This window comes from Ovis canadensis, chromosome 17, assembly GCF_042477335.2.
Source record: "Ovis canadensis isolate MfBH-ARS-UI-01 breed Bighorn chromosome 17, ARS-UI_OviCan_v2, whole genome shotgun sequence".
NCBI classification, from domain to species: Eukaryota; Metazoa; Chordata; class Mammalia; order Artiodactyla; family Bovidae; genus Ovis; species Ovis canadensis.
The window spans coordinates 44,928,134-44,947,712 of NC_091261.1; the positions used below are offsets into that span (position 1 = coordinate 44,928,134).

At 36.8% G+C, this 19,579-nt stretch overlaps 1 protein-coding gene across 1 annotated transcript in view; it reads right to left on the reverse strand.

Annotated features, from left to right (window-relative positions):
• Nucleotides 1–19,579, reverse strand: part of AFG2A (AFG2 AAA ATPase homolog A) — a 350,811-nt gene that overhangs the window by 39,974 nt on the left and 291,258 nt on the right. The gene's annotated exons all lie outside the window — the stretch shown is intronic.

Consider the following 19,579-nt stretch of genomic DNA (forward strand, 5'->3'; position numbering starts at 1 on the left):
TGAAGCTCCAATACTTTGGCCACTTGATGTGAAGAGCTGATTCAATGGAACAGACCCTGATGCTGAGAAAGACTGAAGGCAAAAGTTGAGAAGAGGACAGTAGAGGATGAGACGCTTAGATAGCATCACTGACTGAACTGGCATGAATCTGAGCAAACTCCAGGAGATAGAGGAAGACAGAAGAGCATGGTATGCTGCAGTCCATGGGGTTGTGTAAGAGTTGGACATGACTTAGCGACTGAACAAGAACAACAACAAAAACATATAAATAAATAAAAGGTAAATCAAACTCACAGAAGAGAAAAGTGGCTGCCAGAGGCTGGGGGGTTGGGGAAATCAGGAGATGTTGTAAAAAGGTACAAACTTTCAGTAATAAGATGAATAAAAGGTCTGAAGATTTAATGTGTAATATGGTAACCAAAGTTGATCATACTGTGCTGTGTAGCTGAAATTTGCTGAGTAGAAGCTAAACTTTCTCTCTCTTTCACACATACATACACATAATACATGAGGTGATGGTTGTATTCACTTGATGGAGGGAATCTATTTATAATGTTTATCAAACCACCATATTGGATACTTTAAATATCCTACAATTTATTTGTCAATTTGGAGACGGTAATGGCAACCCACTCCAGTATTCCTGCCTGGAGAATTCCATGGACAGAAGAGCCTGGTAGGCTACAGTCTGTGGGGTTGCAAACAGTCGGACACAACTGAGCAACTAACACACATTTGTCAATTACATTTCAATAAAGCAAGGGGGAAAAAAGAGGAAAGCAGGAGAGCAGGAGTAAAAAGCAAAGGTGAATGCTTCTCACCTCTACTAAACTCCAAATGATAGCCTGTTATTGCCACCCAAATATAACTGTGTATTGGGTCCTCCTGCCAAGATGTCATTCTCTAAAGCTGTGGTAATATGTAGGGTACACCCATTCTATGGGCCTTTTAAACAGTGTAATAAATGGCTCCAGTTTGCTGTATGATTCCCATAAGGTAGTTTTATTAATTGTGGAAAACTGCATGATATGAAAAATAACTTAGTTTCAGCAAAGGTTGAAGTTCTAATATCTATGATCTGTGTATGAGCTTGGTGTGTAGGTGAACATATATACATACATGCACCGTGGCAACAGAAAAATCCACAAAATACAGGTAAAGTTAAGCCAACATAAAAAGAAAAATTATACTAGATTGCTCTGTATTATTTTACTACAGTATCTTATTCGGATATTATTAAAATTGTGCCATTAAAGAGAGATTACTGAATATATAAATTCTGTCACCTTACTGCCAATGTGTGATGTGACAAGGTTCTTGAATCAGACAGAACTTTAAAAGTGTGAAAACTTCTTCCTATAATGTACTTCATCATTTAAAAGGTCCCTCCCCTCATCCATCACCTCCCAGCACAGTTATCCTGTGTTTTAAAGCATTGCCATATAGTACGGCCATTGTGTGGTGTGTCATCTACATATAAAATACTGCATGTGCCCAAGTTAAAAATGCTCCTGTTGAGTAGTGAATCCCAATTCTGAGGAGAATGTTTTTCTATTCATACAGGTGGAAACATCTAATTCAAATACAGCAGCATAATGTTCAAAAGACAATGTTTTACTTGATGGCTAACAGTTCTTGGAGGGAATAATTCTCCCTTGTCATTATAAGTTATAAATCATCACAATTATGGGGACAAAAAGTATTGAGCAAATATGGCTGTTTTTACCTATAAACATTTACAAAACATAACATGATTCCAAATAGGTATCTTTTTCTTACAGAAAGAATACATTTAATATCCTATTAAAGAAAGAAAAACAGATATGAATTTATTAAAATAAAAACTTTCTGCTCTATGAAATTTTAGATTAGAGTGAAAAGATAAGCCACAAATTAAGAAAAACTCTTTAGACAACACAAATCTGATCAAGTAAGGATATCCAAAATATATAGAGAACTTTCAAAATCCAAAATAGAGAAAACAATCCAATTAAAAGTGGGCAAAATATTTGATTAGCTAACTCACCAAAGAAGTTATATAGATGGCAAATAAGGAAATGATGTTAAATATAATATATCATTAGGGAACTGCAAATTAACAATGAGCTATCACTATGCATGTATCTGAATGGCTAAAATCTAAGACACTGACAACATCAAAAGCTGATGAGGATATGGAGCAACAAGAAACTTGCTGGGACTGCAACATGGTACAGCCACAGTGGAGATAGCTTGTCAGTTTCTTATAAAACTGAACGAGTCTTACTCTATGATCCAGCAATCACCCTCCTGAGTATTTACCACAAAGAAGATCAAATCTTAAGTCCATAAATAAAACTTTCACATAAATATCTATAAAAAGCTTTAATCAATCTTGTAAGCACGCAAGATGTCCTTCAGTAGGTAAACAGATAAACTGGTACATGAAGACAATGGAATATCATTCTACAATAAAAAGAAATGAGCTACCAAGCTACGGAAAGACATGAGGAACTTTAAATGCAAATTGCTATTTTAAAGACGATTCCATCTATACTGCATTCTGGAAAAGGCAAAACTAAGAAGACAGTAAAAACATCAAGGATTTGGAGTTAGGGACGAAGGGTGAATAAGTGGAGCACGTGGGATTTTTAGTGCAATGAAACCATTCTATATGATATATCATTATATATTTGTCAAATGTCATATGCAAGTGTCATTATATATTTGTCAAAATCCATAGAAAGTACATCACCAAGAGTGAAATATAAATTATGGACTTTAGTTAATAATCATAAATCAATAATGGCTCAATAATTTTAATAAATGTATCATAATAATGAAAGATGATAATAGGGGAAATGGGAGGAGGTGAGAAAGTGAATGGATACTCTATGTTTTCCACTTATTTTTCTGTAAGCCTAAAACTGCTCAGAAAATAAAATTTATTAATAAAAAATATATAATTAAAAATGTCACGAGATAATTTTAGTTATTAAAAGAATATCTTTTAGCAATGTAGAAGAAATAGTCTTAATTTCTCTAGTGAGATAAATGTTTAAAAATATGATTCCTAAATGTAACTTTCAAGTTATAGACATGCATCCCTGAAAGAAAAAAAAGAATTTTGGTCCTTTGTTAATAGAAAATGGTACTTTTCAGATTTTATATACAAATACTAGAAAAATATGGTCTTAAGCATGTATGTCCTAGTTTTAGGGGTCATGTTTAAGAATTAGTGACCAAATATTTATAAATAGTTTTCTTTGGAAATTCTTTACCTGGTGCCTTCTAATACATCTCCAAAAATTTTATATAAAAATGTCTAATGAAGAAAAGCTTCTTAGAAGGGGCAGAAATTAGTTATGACTTTTATTCTTTAACGCAGTTGTCTTTTTGAGCTTGTGGAGGAAATTCCCAGTTTTTTATATTTTTAACAATGAATTTCCTCTTAAATTTGGAACTTAAACCAAAATTCTTTTAGAAACTAATCCCTCTTATCAAACAAAATTCTACAGATTAAGTGGAGCTGCTCCCCTCAATGCAGTTCAGATGAGGGGTCCTAGGATTTTTCTTCCTGTTTGCTCCTATGCCCTGGCCATGGGACCACCAAGAGGAACCCTGGTGCTTTTAGAGTCAGCTTCAAACTAGTCTTTAAAATATAAATATTTTCCAATTATAAAATCACTTACTATTGAATTTTCTATTACTGTTACCTATCTTTTAGTTTCTATCCCAAAGTCCTTCATGCTAATAAGGCTTAGTAAAACTTGGATGCAATCTCAAAAACGACAGAATGATTTCTGTTCGTTTCCAAGGCAAACCATTCAATATCACGGTAATCCAAGTCTATGCCCCAACCAATAATGCTGAAGAAGCTGAAGTTGGATGGTTGTATGAAGACCTACAAGACCTTCTAGAACTAACACCCAAAAAAGATGCCCTTTTCATTACAGGGGACTCGAATGCAAAAGCAGGAAGTCAAGAAATAACTGGAGTAACAGGCAAATTTGGCCTTGGAGTACAGAATGAACCAGGGCAAAGGCTAATAGACTTCTGCCAAGAGAATGCGCTCACTGGTCAGAGCAAACACCTTCTTCCAACAACACAAGAGAAGACTCTACACATGGACTTCACCAGATGGTCAATACCAAAATCAGACTGATTATATTTTTTGCAGCAAAAGATGGAGAAGCTCCATACAGTCAGCAAAAACAAGACCAGGAGCTGACTGTAGCTTAGATCATGAACTTCTCACTGCCAAATTCAGATTTAAATTCAAGAAAGTAGGGAAAACCAATAGACCATTCAGATATGACCTGAATCAAATCCATTGCGATTATACAGTAGAAGTGAAAAATAGATTTAAGGGCCTAGATGTGATAGACAGAGTGCCTGATGAACTATGGACAGAAGTTCATGACACTGTACAGGAGAAAGGGATTAAGACCATCTCAAAGAAAAAGAAATGCAAAAAAGAAAAATGGCTGTCTGAGGAGGCCTTACAAATAGCTATGAAAAGAAGGGAAGCAAAAAGCAAAGGAGAAAAGGAAAGACATAACCATCTGAATGCAGAGTTCCAAAGAATAGCAAGGAGAGATAAGAAAGCCTTCCTCAGTGATCAGTGCAAAGAAATAGAGGAAAACAACAGAATGGGAAAGACTAGAGATCTTTTTCCAAGGGAACATCTCACATAAAGAAGGGCTCAATAAAGGATAGAAATGGTATGGATCTAACAGAAGCAAAAGATATTAAGAAGAGGTGGCAAGAACACACAGAAGAACTATACAAAAAAGATCTTCATGACCCAGATAATCACGATGGTGTGATCACTCACCTAGAGCCAGACATCCTGGAATGCAAAGTCAAGTGCGCCTTAGGAAGAATCACCATGAACAAAGCTAGAGGAGGTGATGGAATTCCAGTTGAGCCATTTCAAATCCTGAAGATGATGGTGTGAAAGTGCTTAACTCAATATGCCAGCAAATTTGAAAAACTCAGCAGTGGCCACAGGACTGGAAAAAAATCAGTATTCATTCCAATCCCAAAGAAAGGCAATACCAAAGAATGCTCAAACTACCACACAATTGCACTCATCTCACACGCTAGTAAAGTAATGCTCAAAATTCTCCAAGCCAGGCTTCAGCAAAACGTGAACCGTGAACTCCCTGATGTTCAAGCTGGTTTTAGAAAAGGCAGAGGAACCAGAGATCAAATTGCCAACATATGCTGAATCATCAAAAAAGCAAGAGAGTTCCAGAGAAACATCTACTTCTGCTTTATTGACTATGCCAAAGGCTTTGACTGTGTGGGTCACAACAAACTGTGGAAAATTCTGAAAGAGATGGGAATACCAGACCACCTGACCTGCCTCCTGAGAAATCTGTATGCAGGTCAGGAAGCAACAGTTAGAACTGGACATGGAACAACAGATTGGTTCCAAATAGGAAAAGGAGTCCTTCAAGGCTGTATATTGTCACCCTGCTTATTTAACTTACATGTAGAGTACATCATGAGAAACCCTGGGCTAGATGAAGCACAAGCTGGAATCAAGATTGCTGGGAGGAATATCAATCACCTCAGATATGCAGATGACATCACCCTTATGGCAGAAAGTGAAGAACTAAAGAGCCTCTTAATGAAAGTGAAAGAGGAGAGCGAAAAAGTTGGCTTAAAGCTCAACATTCAGGAAATTAAGATCATGGCATCTGGTCCCACATTTCATGGGAAATAGATGGGGAAACAGTGGAAACAGTGTCAGACTTCATTTTTTGGGGCTCCAAAATCACTGCAGATAGAGTTTGCAGCCATGAAATTAAAAGCAGCTTACTCCTTGGAAGGAAAGTTATGACCAACCTAGATAGCATATTCAAAAGCAGAGACATTACTTTGCCAACAAAGGTCCATCTAGTTTTTCTTGTGGTCATATATGGATGTGAGAGTTGGACTATAAAGAAAGGTGAGGGCCAAAGATTTGATGCTTTTGAACTGTGGTTTGGAGAAAACACTTGAGAGTCCCTTGGACTGCAAGGAGATCCAACCAGTCCATCCTGAAGGAAATCAGTCCTGAATATTCACTAGAACGACTGATGCTGAAGCTGAAACTCCAATATTTTGGCCACCTGATGCACAGAACTGGCTCATTGGAAAAGACCCTGATGCTGGGAAAGATTGAAGGTGGGATGAGAAAGGGATGACAGAGGATGAGACGGTTAGATGGCATCACTGACTCAATGCACATGAGTTTGAGTAAGCTCTAGGAGTTGGTGATGGACAAGGAAGCCTCGAGTGCTGCAGTTCATGGGGTCACAGAGTTGGACACGACTGAGCAACTGAACTGAACTGAAAGTGTAAAGAACAAGAAAAGCTATAGGGAACATACTAGAATACTTCTAAATTCTTTTCTATTTATTTAAAAAAATATAATCCCAAAATGTACCAATTAAGAAATTAATTTGAGAGAGTAAAATTTTAAAAAAATGCAGATACTTCTGTGAATGTTCTTGATTATTAAGCATTATGTAGTGAACTGATTTAATTACATTGCTTTTCAACCAGACAACTGATTGAGATTGTCAAAAACAGAACTCAGAAAAGTAGGTCTGGAGGATGTTAGGTGTCGGGCAAGGAACTTGGAAGATGAAGGGTGAAAAGTTATACAAAGAGAAAAAGTGAAGACAAACCTTCTCTAATCTAATTCGCATAGGACTGGCTTTGTGGCAAGGGGAAAAAAAATCTCCCCCGTTCCTTTGGTTGGCTCTAATAGTTCATGTCCTTCTTTTTCCAGGAACTAAAATTTATACCCACTCCTGTTAGGTTACTTATACTGTGATGTACTACATTTCAGGGAACTAGCTTGGAAACTATTCACCAATGGAAGCATTGCTTTGAGAAATAAATGTTACTTTGAATCCTTAAGAGGCAACTCAGAGTTAACTTTGTATAAACTAGGAATTGCCTATACCAACCCTATTCTCAAAGATAATTCAGGATGAAATTAATGACTATTAACTAAGAGAAATTAGTCAGAAAAAAAGAAATAAAAAATATAACATGACCTGTTCTTTAATAATGTGAGGTGTAATGGACTCTGTGTTAGTCTGCTTGGGCTGCCATAGAAAATACCACAGAGTGGATGCCGAAGCGCTAGAAGTTTATTTTCTCACAGCTGGAAATCTAAAATTGAGTGTCATCAGGGTCAATTTTTGGTGAAGGCTCCCTTCCTACCTTGTAGACATCCAAAAGTATCATAGTAACCTAGGTCATAACCTAGGTCATGTATGACCTTTCCTCTGTACATTCAGGAGGCTTTATTAGACCCCACTCCAATAATCTTGCCTGGAAAATCCCATGGACAGAGGAGCCTGGTAGGCTGCAGTACATGGGGTCTCTAAGAGTCGGATATGACTGAGCGACTTCACTTTCACTTTTCACTTTCATGCATTGGAGAAGGAAATGGCAACCAACTCTAGTGTTCTTGCCTGGAGAATCCCAGGGATGGGGGGAGCCTGGTGGGCTGCCGTCTGTGGGGTTGCACAGAGTCGGACACAACTGAAGTGACTTAGCAGCAACCATCACTTTATTTAATCCTAGTTCCCTCCTTTCCTTATATGCTTTATCTCCAAATATTATTGCATTGGGGGTTAGAGCTTCAACATATGAATTTTTCAGGGACAGATTTTGGTTCACAGCCACTCTTTAAAAAATTATAAGCAATTATGATCATGAAAAAGAGAAAAGAAAACTTCAAACTTATTAGGCACTAAGATCTCTGCCTCTCTTTTATCAGCCTGTGGTTCTCTCTGTGAAGCACATAAAATGGGAGAAATACTCTTTAATATTTTATATTTTGCCTATTATATGACTTTCAAAATGAATCACATCTTGATTATCTAAAGTATTGGTTATCAAAAAAGAATTCAGGAGGTCCTCAGGCTATATCACTACTGGAGTAGCAAAAACAAAAGTTCAAAACAATACAGAACACAGCTATATACTACCTTTATGCTATAAGATATTATTATAAACATTATTATAATGAGGTTTTAGGGTAGTAATTGAAAATAAACCACTTGTGGTAGGATCCAAGTCATGCCCACATTGAACTGGATTTTATAATAAGCTAGATCATGTTACAACAGGACTTTGATGTGTTTCAATTTTTACATAATTTATTATGTTGTATAATATGGACCAAGTCTTATACATTTGAGTTATTTTATTATATTCCTAAAACTCAATGACTAATTCTAGTTTTAGATACAAGTGCAAAGTGAATGAAAATATCAATGTAACTTGCTTTATAAAATAAACATTCTAAAATTTTATAAATAAATATCTTTTTAAATATGTAATTTAAAAGCACCAAGGATATAATTTACTCATAAAACTATCCCTAAAGGTTCAAATATCAGGAAACTAGACATGGCAAAAAATTTTGGTGTGCTTTTTATAGCAGGAGCACAATATTAATTTTATAGCATAAACGTCTTTTATTAAGCTCGAAAGAAGCCATGGATGAAATGGTAGCCCAGTGTCCGTAAACTTGTGCATGTATACATACTTTATGCCCAATATGGTGGCTCAGAGGTTAAAGCGTCTGCCTCCAATGTGGGAGACTCGGGTTTGATCCCTGGGTCAGGAAGAGCCCCTGGAGAAGGAAATGGCAATCCACTCCTTTATTCTTGCCTGGAGAATCCCATGGACGGGGTAGCCTGGTAGGCTACAGTCCACGGGGTCGCAAAGAGTCGGACACGACTGAGCGACTTCACTCACTCACTCATTCATATGACCAATTCAATTGTGTAATAAGAAAGTTCACTTCGAATTGACACTTCTGGATTCATCTCCCCCAAATCTCCAGTTCTGACCCAGATTTATGATACAGAGAAGAAATGAAAAAAGAAATGCTGAGGACTACCATTGTTCAGTGTTTAACCTTTTGTATTTTTAAGAATTCTGGCAAGAAGTTAATGCTAGGCAAACAAATATAATTCTTGTGTTTAAATATAAAACCACTCCTTAAGGGTTCTTTTGAAGTGAATAAAAATATGCCAAAGTACTACTTTTGCTATCACAGAAAGAAGGTCTTTTCCAAATGCCAAAAACAATTTAAGTGATTTTCCATCTTTTTGCGTAATTCTGAAGAAAAAGAGAAAATGACTAATTTATGATTTGGAACTTCTACAATGATAAAATTGGTATGTGTACTGTATCTTAATTTTTCCTTCTAAATGAACAGGGAAACTTTCCCACAAATATAAAAGCAAAACCCATTTTCCAGATTCAAAGCAAAAAAAGAGAGCTAGTCATTATTAAAAACCACTAGAAATAGTATTTGGAGGTTAAAAACAGACAAAACAAAAGAGAGATGCAAATCTTAATTCTTGGTACTTTTCTTTCAAGCCCAAGGCAAGGTTAGATTCAGGTTTTAAATTTCTAAAACACAGGAGAGGTTATATTTAAAAACAATTCAATGACTGTATTGTAACTCTAAACTATTTTACAGTTTTGGTAATATTTTAATAGAATGACACTTTTGAGAACTCAGAACCACTGCCACTTGAGGATGAAGAATAAGAACATCTCTGTGCCACCATCTAACACCAGATGACAAACAGGAAGTATTTTTGTCCTTTGCGTTAGATTTCTGAGCCTTACCTAAACACTCAGGTTCAACTCTAAGCTAAAATTGAAAGGGCACAGTAATTCGGTATGTGTATTTCCTGAACAATTATTCTAGTAGAAATGCTAGGTGTACCATTTTTTTCTTTCCAATAAAACATATTAAAAATTACATTGTACCCAAGGAACCAAGCATTACTTTAATATACTGAAATAGGGATATTATGTAGACAGTTTGCAAGGAAATATTAGGTTTATGTATTTGAAAGTAAAAAAAAAGTATACATGTTTTAAAAATGAACAAATAAAAATAGGGGTTTCAGATGTTTAAATCTAAATCAGCTGAAATAAATTCTACACGTAACTATGAATTACAGTCTGAATTTAAAGAACATACCATTAAAACTAAAAACATGACATATACATAAAACACTCATGAGTATTCATAAAATCTAAGGCAGCAAAATATGGAAATATTAAACAAACTAAGTTCTTTATATTAGAGAGCAATGAAATTGATTTTGCTGATTTATACAAATATACAACAAAAATGATTTATTGAGCACCTGCTATATGTACGAGGATAAATACACTTATGTACCTACTGTATGAATCATTTCATCTATTCTGGACAACAGATCTCTCTCATTAACCCATCTGCTAACTATAATGCAGTTTCACACGGTACAAATTGTTCTTTTCTGTAAACAATTTTTTTTTGTTTATTTTGCTACAGCAGGTCTTCATTGCATCAGGTGAGTTCTTTCAGTTGAGGAAAGTGAACACTCAGTTCTGGCATGTAGGATCTACTTCCCTGACTAGGAATTAAACCTGGGCCCTCTGCATTGGGAGTGTGGAGTCTTAGCCACTGGAACACCAGGGAAGTCCCCAAACTGTTCTTAAAAGAAGAAAAAGTCTTCACTTACACTGGTGGCATACTTTTCACATATCAGTTCAGTTCAGTTCAGTTGCTCAGTCATGTCTGACTCTCTGAGACCACATGAATTACAGCACGCCAGGCCTCCCTGTCCATCACCAACTCCCGGAGTTCACTCAAACTCACATCCATCAAGTCGGTGATGCCATCCAGCCATCTCATCCTCTGTCGTCCCCTTCTCCTCCTGCCCCCAATCCCTCACAGCATTAGAGTCTTTCCCAATGAGTCAGCTCTTCGCATCAGGTGGCCAAAGTACTGGAGTTTCAGCTTTAGCATCATTCCTTCCAAAGAACACCCAGGACTGATCTCCTTTAGAATGGACTGTTTGGATCTCCTTGTAATCCAAGGGACTCTCAAGAGTCTTCTCCAACACCACAGTTCAAAAGCATCAATTCTCCAGCACTCAGCCTTCTTCATAGTCCAACTCTCACATCCAAACATGACCACTGGAAAAACCATAGCCTTGACTAGACAGACCTTTGTTGGCAAAGTAATGTCTCTGCTTTTGAATATGCTATCTAGGTTGGTCATAACTTTCCTTCCAAGGAGTAAGCATTTTTTAATTTCATGGCTGCAATCACCATCTGCAGTGATTTTCATATATAGATCAATTAAATTATTATTACAAATTAGCTTACTTCTAAAGCTGAAACTCCAATACTTTGGCCACCTGATGCGAAGAGTTGACTCATTGGAAAAGACTCTGATGCTGGCAGGGATTGGGGACAGGAGGAGAAGGGGACGACAGAGGATGAGATGGCTGGATGGCATCAACCGACTCGATGGACATGGTTTTGGGTGAACTCTGGGAGTTGGTGATGGACAGGGAGGCCTGGCGTGCTGCAATTCATGTGGTCGCAAAGAGTCAGACACGACTAAGTGACTGAACTGAACTGGACTGAGCCTACTTCACCTCAAATAATCAAAAATGTCCAACTCTACCAGGATTTATACCACAGAATTAAAGCATGCTCTGCTGCTGCTGCTAAGTTGCTTCAGTCGTGTTCAACTCTGTGTGACCCCACAGACGGCAGCCCACCAGGCTCCGCCATCCCTGGGATTCTCCAGGCAAGAACACTGGAGTGGGTTGCCATTTCCTTCTCCAAAAGCATGCTCTACACACTTTTTAAAAAAATCACGTGCTCCTTCCAAGTTGTTAAAACCCCCAAATTTATCATTCTTTCGAAGATGAAGAAGCACAGATTCAATGTTTATACAAAAATTCTGGGTGGACCAGCATGGATCAATAGAGAGACTGAAAATCTGGAAGTGGAGAAACAACATAGGCTGTTAAAATGCCATTACTATTGGCCTGAGTAATTCTTTATAGATACTTACTTTGCCTGGATACCAGGCTTGAGGACTAGATTATCAGGTAGGTCTTGATGAACTTGTTGCCTTGATAACACCACTTCTTTTTACAAATGGGCTTCAGTACTTTATACTTTCAGTAATAAAATGCTCTATTAAGTTTGTTGCCAGCCAGCCTCTCATTCAACATTCATTTCCTTTCTGACTAATGCTTCTTGTAATCTGACAGCAGTTTTAAACAACTGGCAAGGAGTCAGTAATACAGGTATGGCAGCACAAGGTGTTCTGGAGGATAGTTTGCTTTGGTATAAACATCCTATCTAAAATAGCCTTCAGGTAAGCCAAATTAAGGTTTCTTTTTATTGCTAATTTAAGTAGAAGTTCATGTTTGGAAATACAGACTATGTTACATTTATATACACTGTATATTTTTAAAACTGTAAGTTAAAATGAACATTATAACTTTGTAGCTTTTACTTACTATCCTAACAGTTTAGGGAAAAAGCAGGCTGATGCATATTTTCATTTTATAAGACTTTTTATTCTAATGCCTCCAGAATCATAGATACTGAACTTGACAAGTTGTTCTTAAGAAAGATCAAAAGCAGGAAAACCAAAGGTATCAAGGAAAAAAAATCAATGGGCACGGGAACCTCTGAGCAATTAAAACTTTCATTTCCATTCAGTGGAAAATTGTTCAAGTTTGCTAAAGAGATTTTTTTGGCGGGGGTGGGGCACACCACACATCTCGTGGAATCTTCGCTCTCAGACTACAGGTTGAACCAGGGCCCTTGGCAGTGAAAGCATGGAGTCTTCACCACTGGACTTCCAGGGTTCCCAGGAGAATTTTTATTAAAATCCAAATTCTAAGAACCGTCAGAGTCTTTCAAGGTTCCTATTCTTCTTGTGCCAAGCTTAGGGTCTCTAGGCCATAGAAGCAAGTATTTAGAGATAATGACCACAATCCCAAGATTCCAGGTTTCCAGGAGCATTGTAAGGAAAACATAACTGTCTTATACGTCCCTGGAGGTACAATCCCTAAGGAATTCCTTATAGGACTACTCTAATCTATGACAGGTATAGGTACACATTATTAGCACTAGGAAGGATCATGAAGACCATATCTCTACTCTTTTATTAAAATATGAGAAATTAGTTCTTGAGATGATAACTGATCTGGCCAAATTAATACTGTAGTAAGTGGTCAAGACAGGATTGAAGTCTAGGTCTTGGTTTTTACCAAACAGTAAGAGAGAGGGGTAGAGGACTGGCTTAAAAGTCATAGCCTAATACATGCTTTCAGTATATCTGGTTTTTGCACTGGAAGACTTTATCACGATTCATTTAAATAGGGTAGCTACTGATTGGTCCAAAATTGAGAAAGGAGTACAAGGCTGTTTATTGTCACCCTGTTTATTCAACTTATATGCAGAGCACATCATGCAAAATGCCAGGCTGGATGAGTTACAAGCTGGAATCAAGACTGCCAGGAGAAATATCAACAACCTCAGATATGCAGATGAAACCACCCTTATGGCAGAAAGCAAAGAGGAACTAAAGAGTCTCTTGATGAGGGTGAAAGAGAAGAGTGAAAAAGCCAGCTTAAAACTCATTAAAAAATTAAGATCAAGGCATCTGGTCCCATCACTTCATGGCAAATAGATGGGGAAATAATGGGAACAGTGACAGACTTTCTTTTCTTGGGCTCCAAAATCACTGTGGATGGTGACTGCTGCCATGAAACTAAAAGATGCTTGCTCCTTGGAAGAAAAGCAATGATAAACCTATGCAGTGTATTAAAAAGCAGAGACATTACATATAGTCAAAGCTATGGTTTTTCCAGTAGTCATGTATGGATGTAAGAGATGGACCATAAAGAAGGCAGAGAATCTAAGAATCGATGCTTTTGAATTAAGGTGCTGGAGAAGACTCTTGAGAGTCCCTTGGACAACAAGGAGATCAAAGCAGTCAATCTTAAAGGAAATCAACCCTGAATATTCACTGGAAGAACTAATGCTGAAACGCCAATACTTTGGCTATCTGATGTGATGTCCAAGGTCCTTCACACTTGTCTGACTCATTTCCCCTGGTTTATCACCTACCATTTCTACTCTCAGACTCTTTCTATTCATATTTCAACCTTTAACAGAATGTAGAACGCACTATGTACTTTCATGCATTTCTACCTTTCTGTATGCCAAGGGACGCTCCCCTTTCCAGCCCTCCTACACTTGCAGACTGCTATTCACCTATTAAGACTCAGATCAGCTATCCCCTCCTTCAATTCTACTTAGTGCAGAGTTACAACTTCTTCTTTTTCCCACAGTATTCTGCACATGACTGTATCATGTCACATAAACACATTGTATTGGAGAAGGAAACAGCAACCCACTCCAGTATTCTTGCCTGGAAAATCCCGTGGACAGAGGAGTCTGGTGGGTTACAGTCCATGGAGTCATAAAGAGTTAGACATAACTCAGCACACACACAAACACATTATATAGAACTTAGTTATTTATATGTCTTTCCCTCTAAACTGAAGATCTTATTCACAATACCTGGGAAAATACTGTAAGTAAATAAAGAAAAACATAGTTCCTAACTTCAAGTAGCTTATAATTTTTGTGAAGATGACATCCAGGTAGGTAAAGACAATAACTGTAAGACAAGTACATACAAAAAACGTGTCAAGATGTTTCATACCCACTGTCCACAAGAGCAGGCAAACCTTTATCAAAGATCAGAGATGTCAAAGGGACTATGGAACATTTTCGAAGATCCTTCTGTTGACTCAGAGCCAGGAAGAGCCTTTCAGGACACGTTCAAGGATCTGATTTCTGGTTCTGGGTCTGTCACATTTATTTGCTATGGGACTTTAGATAAATCAGTATCAAAAAAAGTTTAAAACTGCAAGTGTCACTTTAGTGAATGTTAAAATTGGTATTTTGTTCATTAGGATTACTTAGAATCAACCCACAAATCATCCATTCACCATATAGTTCACTGATGCAGTGGACACAGTGATTGCTGTGCTGGAAGTCCAAGAAGTACAGAACCTAGTTTCTGCCATAGACAATCTTACAGTTTGTTTGGCGGGACATGAGGCGGCTGCCCTTATTAAAATAACCAGAAGAGAAAATATCCTAAGAGCCAAACAAATGAAACAAAAATCAGAGTAAAAGCGTTCAAAAGGAGAAGCCATTTTTGGGTGGGTTTGTCATGATGGTTTTATGACAAAGCAGTGATTTCAGTAGGCTGTGTGAGCAAAGAGTACTTTGAAACTCTGAGCTATAGATATAGAATTTTAGGGTAAATGAACAATAAAGAGTGGAGAGAACAAAGATCTCAAATAAGAGCAGTAGACCAAATGGTCACAACAGCACGATTTCACAGGGCAGTTTCTGATTAGGAGGATAAGCAGAATGCGGGTGTTTCTACAGGAAGCTGCTAAGTCCCGTGATGCCTGCTGCACTTAGAGATGTGAACACTGCTGCTAATTGCTCTCCACCAGCACTGCACAGGGAGCCGAAACGTGTCCTGTTCTGCCTGAGGATCTTGAGTCCTATCTCAGATGTGTTGCTAGACTGGTCATATAAAGAGTCAATCTATGTCAGGTTCCAGTACATTGATCTTGATTTTTAGATTAGGGAAAATAGTCACAAGAGCATTCATGGATGAAAAGTGCAGATATCCTACATGATTATAATTGCTCCTTCTGTTTTCACTGGGTAGGAGAAAAGAGAAAGTATGTTAAAAGAATAACAGTCAGTCAGCAAGACAATAAAGCAGGCAGGAGGAGAAGGGAACAACAGAAGTCAAGATGGTTGGATGCCATCATCGACATGATAGACATGAATTTGAGGAGGCTCCAGGAGTTGATGATGGACAGGGAAGCCTGGTGTGCTGCAGCCCATGGGGTCACAAAGAGTTGGACACGACTGAGCAACTGAACAACAACTTTATTAGCTATAATAGCTCAAGCACAGTGCATAGAACCCTTTTTGAATTAATGAAGCACACTGAAAGTGATTTTTTTAATGTCAAGCTGACATGAAGATTTTGAGCTTTTATTAGACTCAGAAGGGCCCTGACTTAGACTACAAAATAGAATTCAGGGCAAGACACATCACTTTAGTAAAACAAAGATAAGAAGACTAAATTTACATGAAGTTAAAGCTTTTTGAAAAATTGTGAAATGTATTGCATCATTCAATACTGCAGTGGTAAATATAAACACTGAACTGATATAAGGAGGATAAAATGAAGGGAAACAACATTTATGAAGCATTCATTATGTGTCAGGCCTTGTTGCTTTTACATTTATTATCTCACTCAACCCTCAAAACAGTTTGTCATGCAGGTATTTCACAGATGAGGAAACTAAGACTCAAAGAAGTTAAATATTAAATAACTTGTCGGAAGCAACTCTGAAGAAATGAGCTACAAGTCTATTAAAAGTCTACTCAACTGTATCATTGAAATTGTTTTTTCTCCTACTTAATTGCCTCTCTTGAAAGCTGAATTCTCAAATCTTGATAGTGAAATAAATGCTATGATTGCTCATAAATGTATAGCTGATAGCTGGCTCTTAGATGTTTTGTCAATTTAACGAGATAATCACTAAAACGAGGATAATATCCAAATGCAAATAGTGAATCTAAATTTTACTGACATTAATTGTCAGCCTATTGCAGCAAATTATTATACTGAGGAAATTACGTATCTTATTCATCACCTCTGTCTTCAAGCACATGGCACACAAGTAATGGGCCCAGTTATGGCTTCATATGCATATATTTAAGATTGCTGATTTCCTGCCAGTGGTAAAAGTTTTCCAAAAGGAACTAGGATAATTTGACATAGCAGAAATACATGAAGTGGAATCTGCTACAAATAACTTAAAAAACAAAAATCAAAGCAAAAGAAAACAATAGCCATAACCAAAAAAGACTTCTTATTTCCTCCTGAGCTGAATTCCCATCTGCTTTTAAATGGCAACATGTTTTTCCATTAAGTGGAAGCTACAGCCAAGAAATCAAAGACAATGAGGCTCTGGCCACGGGGGAATAGAGGGCTGCAGGGGCAGCTGATGGATGCTGCCTGCTTCAGCCTCTCCTCAGAAGATGCTCCCTAGGAACCGCCTTCTCCTTTCAGCGGGAGACAAACTTCCCTTTGGGACTCTCCTTAGGATTAAAAAATACATTCTAATTCCCTGTAGACCCTTTCCAAGGAGGGAAAATGAAGTAACTCAGTATAAGGAGCTATTTCAAACTCTGGGTGTCTGTAAGCTGTCATGAAACAAAAGCACCAGGTGACAAAAAAAAATTTTTTTTTGAAAAAGTAACCCCTCTTATCCCAGTTGCTTAATAAGTGCTGATATCATCCCCATCCCAATCATCCTCTACAACTTTTTAATTAAAAAGATAAATACTCACCACAGTTAAAGTAAACATTTTCTGTTTCCAAAAAAACAGAGTGCCAGTAATTTCTTCATTTCTGGCTCACCCAGACAAATTTTTTGTTAAATAGCTGATACTGTACAGCCAAGTAAAATTAATTTTATATAATACTGAATATACTGAATACTGAATACACTACTTTACTGAAAAGACAATAATTAACTGAGTCGGCAGTTTCATTTTTATACCAAAAGTGGTCACAGAGACAGTTCAACCCTGAAAAAGAGGTTGTGCCTATAGCAGGACGCATTGCTATAAGAAGTTTCCTATATGACAAATGAGAAGGGAAAGTCTATTTTTCCTACATATAATTTTTTCAGTTTATTAAGTCTTTGTTAAGTATATTCTATGTAGTAGGCTTTGTGCTGAAGGATATGGCCTTGCTGGGGGAAGAAATAAATTAGTTACATCAGTGATAAAGCAGTGAGTTTGTATGAGTCACACGACTGAAATGCAAACTTTGACTTTGTTTTTACTATTTAAAAACCCATCAAAACTAATTTTGGCTTTCAAACATTGTCGTGCCATTTTCATTCTGATACAGAGAAGAAAAAAAGATGAGACCTTATATTTTATGTGAAACTAAGTTTAATCTATCTTAAATTTCCTATTGATTAATTTTAAGACTTTAAAAAAGTTAGTATTTCTTTTCAAACAATAGGGCACCTGTGTGAATTACCTAAATATTGAGACCAAACCCTCCTCTCAAAACAAAAACTGTGTAACTAATCCATCTTGTCCAAATTGAAAACGCAGAACTACAAGATATACGTCTGGAATAAATGCCTACAAAATTGTAGTCATATACTAATTATAATTAGGACCACAGTGGAATACCCTTCCCTCATCCAAGCATTATGGGACACAAAAATGTAAAGCGAGGGACAGAAATGTCTGCTACTTTCTCTATGACTATTTTTAGAAGATCTGATATAAAAATTAATCAGAAATGAATATGCTTATATTTCAGGCTGAATAAGGCACGCACTACATAAGAATTAGCAAGCTGGTATAATAATTCCTAGCACCAAATGAGTTTTTACTTCTCAGCCAGACAGGACCTCACTGGCTTTGATTTTTGTTTTGCACTTCTGTGTTACTATCATGAATTACTTCAAAGTGAGAAAGCCATATTTATACTTTGCTAACTGCTCTTCCACTTCACTCAAATGAAAGATTTATGGTTTCTTCTCCTGGCTGTTTCCTGTAAACTGACATATCATATACAGGATGCCAGCCTTTGCTCTTACATCAAAAACTACATTTAAGAAATGCTACAGCAGTCAGCTAGCAGTAACTATATCTTCATTTTAACTTAATGGATGGTCACGCCAAAGAGATGCTCATAAAGATTACTGTTTTAGACAGGACTTTAAACGTAAAGGCACTTTAACTGCTTCTCAAGCTTTCTACAAGAATTTTCCACCCCAGTGGAATTTAAACATTTAAAGGGGGAAAATCAAATATACATAGTTCACAGTTGCAGAAACAATTAGTAGATCTGAGATTTGTTTTGGTTGTTGCTATTAGCTATGACTGCATGATATACTAAATCCAATTCCATATGTAAATTTATCTATAAGACTCTAATTATCATATGGCTTATTATGTATTAGTCTCTGGTTTTTATAGAAGACAGATAAAAATAACACCAAGTAAAACAGAAAGTGGAGTCCCAGTCTGCTGGATAATTCAGAATGAAAAGAGTCTGCAACTTCATATTTATGAGAGTATTAATTTTCTAGTACAAACCCGTATCAGTGGTATTCAGAAGACATTTCTGTGTTGAACACATGTAGAAAAGTTGCACAAATATTTTAGTGGAATTTTATTCTGTAAACAAAAACAGCCTAAGTAAACAGCTGCTAAGGAGAGAAAAATATCTCTTACTTAATATGCCATTCTTAAAATTTTCATATTTTCACAGAGGTGTTGCTGTTCTTGTTTAAAGTGTATTTTTACTATTAAGAGCAGGCTGGCTGTCCCTTTTATGGTTTTTATCACAGAATCTTTGTAGACTGAGATAATTTTCCAAAAGCTTAAAAGATAAGAAAATCAAGTCTTTTGTATTTCAGGGTATGTTCATGATATCTTAATCTCATTTTTATGATCTCTATGAGAACACAGTAGGGAAAGTTGTACACTATTTCCATTTGCTAGGAAAAGGAGTCAAAGTTCAGAAAAGTGTGTAACTGGTTGGAAGTTGCTATATCAAGAAGCCTCAAAAGAATCTTCCACTTCTAGTCCAGTGATCTCTCCACTATATTAT